The sequence below is a fragment of the Notamacropus eugenii genome, chromosome 4, assembly GCF_028372415.1.
Source record: "Notamacropus eugenii isolate mMacEug1 chromosome 4, mMacEug1.pri_v2, whole genome shotgun sequence".
NCBI lineage: Eukaryota > Metazoa > Chordata > Mammalia > Diprotodontia > Macropodidae > Notamacropus > Notamacropus eugenii.
The window spans coordinates 26115242-26118881 of NC_092875.1; positions in this window are offsets into that span (position 1 = coordinate 26115242).

The window sequence follows — 3640 nt, forward strand, 5'->3', positions numbered from 1 at the left end:
CACCCTCATCATCCCCATGCCCCTTCCCCTTCCTCATTTCTAGTCCCTTTTACATGTTGTCTTCTTCTGTTATAATGTGAACTCCTTGAGGACAGGGACTGTGCTGCTTGCTCAGCACTTTGTATTGTGCCAGACACTTTACTTAATAAATGCTTTTTTATTTATCAAAGAGCTGAGTTAAAATACTTGCTCTGCTATTTACCACCTGTGTGAGTTCAGACAAGTCACTTTATTTCTCTGGACGTCAGTTTTCTCATCTGTAAAATGAGGGGTTTCGTCCATATGGCCTCTAAGGTCAGCTGTGTAAAGACCACTGGGTTCAAAGACTGACAACTTGAGTTCAAATCCCAACTCTGTACCACTTACTGCCTAAGTGACTTTGAGCAGGTCATTTCTTTTCTCTAGGGCCTCAGTTTCCTCATTTGCAAAAATTAAGAAGGTTGGATTAGATGATCTCTGAGATCGCTAACAGCTTTAAGCCAATGTTCCTGCCACCTTGGTTCTAAATCCTACTTGCTATTCAGTCATGTCCAACTCTCTATGACCCCCTATGGGGATTTCTTGGCAAAGATGCTGAAGTGGTTTGCCATTTCCTTCTTCTGACCATTTTACAGATGAGGAGACTGAGATAAGGGTGAAGTAACTTACCCAGGCTCACACAGCTGCATTTGAGCTCAGGAAGATGAGTTTTCCTGACTCCAGACATGGCACTGTGGTGCCATCTAGAATCCCAGCTATACCTTACTATCTATGTGTCTATGGGTATGTCACTCAGCATCACTGCTGAGGACACAGAGGTGAAAGAAAAGGACAGCAATGTTAGGGAACTTCAGGAAAGCTGACTTTGGGGATGGCAGGGCAGAGCAAGGGAGGATGAACTAGCACCTAACATTAACTAGGAGCCTGTAGTTTATGATATGAAAGAGCTCGGAGAGAGGGAGGTAACTTTAGTGACCCTCAGCAGTTTGTCTGAGACCCAGGGAAGTTAAGTTCATGGTCATGCTTGGGATCATAGGTCTGGAGCTGGAAGACACCACCACCAGTTTGTTCAGACTTCTTTTTACAGATAAGGAAACTGGGGCTCCAGGACATTAAAGTGTTTTGCCTAAAGTCATACAGGTGGTAAGTGGACAGAGGAAGGATATGAACTCAGAACTCAGGTCTTCTGATTCCATAGGTAGAATTCTCCCCATTCCTTAGATCATGCTCCCTCCCTATTATATGTGTATAATGTGTCTATCTTAACTGGAAATGTTTAGTACTTCAAGACTTCAGGGATCCTAGATTTCATGGGTGTGAATGCTTCCTTTACCAACGCAGCTCCCCAGACTTCTGTGCCTTAGGTTACATTCTTGGGGAATTTCTGTGGCTGGAAAACTCTTCACGTGACTGCCAACATGGTGCCACACTTAGCTAGGCTGGTCCCCTGATGATAGATGGGTATTCAGACACAAGGCTAGTTCTCAAAGTCTTTCCAGTCTGGCTAGACATTGTGGAGCCCATACTCTGCTGGAAGAACCTTGAAGAACTGGGGTCATCATAGTCATGGGAAGAGGACTTAGATGGAGGAGGGACCTTGAAGCTCTGTGGATGGTTATTGTTGGAAAAAAATTCTCAGGGAGAGGATCACTTTTATTTTTTTTGTTCCCAGAACAGAGAGGCTTGGAGGCATCAGTGATCAGAAAGCCAGCCTGAGAATTAAGACGACTTCCAATATTGCTTCCAATACACTTGGGCTCTGTGACTGTCCTGGGCAAGTCACAACCTCTCAGTGGTCCAAGAAACTCTCCTAGACTGTAAGGTGCACGTAAGGTCTGACATGCATTGGTAAATGGAATTTTCTCATCCAGAAATTCCCTTTATCAATGGAAATCATAGGCGTAGTCCCTATCCACTGTCCCCCATCCTAAGAGTTTGGTACATCACAGATGTCTAATAAATTCTAGTTTATTGATTGGTTTAGAGCCAGAAGGGACCTTGACCATCATCCAGTCTGATTCTCAAATTTTACAGGGAGAAAACTGAGACCTTGCAAAATTGCCTTGTTCAATGTCACAGAGGGAAGTAAGGGGCATGTTGCTAATTCAAGCCTGGATTGACACCACCTCCCTCAGCCTCTTCTCCCCTCTGGTTGGCACATAGTAGGTGTTTACTAAATACCTATGAAACTGAAAATGTTTATTGAATTAGAGAAAAAAGAAGAGCTAGGTCACTTGGTAAGAGTGAGAGATAATTAACAAGCAGCCTGCAGGTTCTTTGGTATCTTATTAATATAAGGAGAGAAAGGAAACCTGCAATTATTAAGTACCTACTATGTGCCACACACTGGACAAAGAGCTTTATAATTAGCTTATATCCTCACAATGGTTCTGGGAGGTAAGTGCTATTATACCCATTTTACAGACAAGTCAGCTGAGACAGAGGTTAAGTGACTTGCCCAGGGTCACACGGCTAATAAATCCCAAGGCAGAGCTTGAATTCAGACCTTCCTGACTCCAGGCTAAGCACTGTGAGCCACTTAGAAGTAAAATAAGAGGAGAGGAGTGGGCAGATCTAGACAGCTCAGGAAAAGCTCCCAGCATGTTGGATGGACACCATGTGGTGAACTTATGGGAAAACATGGATGAGTGCCAACCAGGATGGGAAGACATGGATAGATGGTAATTAGTGATATCGTTGTTCAGTCATGTCCAACTCCTTGTGATCTCATTGAGGGTTTTCTTGGCAAAGATACTGGAGCAGTTTTCCATTTTCTTCTCCAGCTCATTTGACAGATGAGGAAACTGAGACAAACAGGGTGAAGTGACTTGCTCAAGGTCACACAACTAGTAAGTGTCTGAGGCCAGATTTGAACTCATGAAGATGAGTCTTCCTGATTCCAAGCTCTATCCACTGTGCCACCTAGTTGGATTGAACAACAAAAGTGAAAAGATCGCAGAGACACTGGAGAACCAAAATAAAGAAAACCTTCCTAAGCCTGAGAGCTATTCTCAGTTGGAATTGTCTGCCTGGAGATGCAATGGGCTCCCCTTCCCTGGAAGTCTTCCTCCAGCAAAAGATAAATGACTATTTTCTGAGCATAGGGTAGAGGGATTCTTATTCAGATAAAGGTTGGACAAGCTCACCTTTGAAGTTCCTTCCTACTAAGATTCTTTAATTCTCTATAGAGGTAAGCCCTAGCCCTCTGGTTCTAAGAGTAGTACCAGCTAATAGAGCTACATCACCATCTATCCATACATCCACCAGCAAACATTTATTAAATGTCTGCTATGTACCAGTGTGTGAATCACTGAGGATACAAATACAAAAATTAGACATTACTACTTTCAGGGAGCTTATAGTCTAACAAGAACAGTCATCATGAAAAGCATAGACTGGGCTGGTATCTCACTGAAGGCCAGTGGTCCCAGGCCATCACACTTAGGTGAAAAAATAACTCTAAGATTCCATCTCACACCCGTGAGAGTGGAAAAGTTGACAAAAATGATAAATGACGAATGCTGAAAAGGCTGTAGAGAAACAGGCATATTAATGCACATTTGGTGAAGCTATAAACCGGTCTAGTCATTCTAGAAAGCAATTTGGAACTGTACCCCAAAAGCTATTAAACTGTGCCTACCCTTTGACCTCGCATGACTAG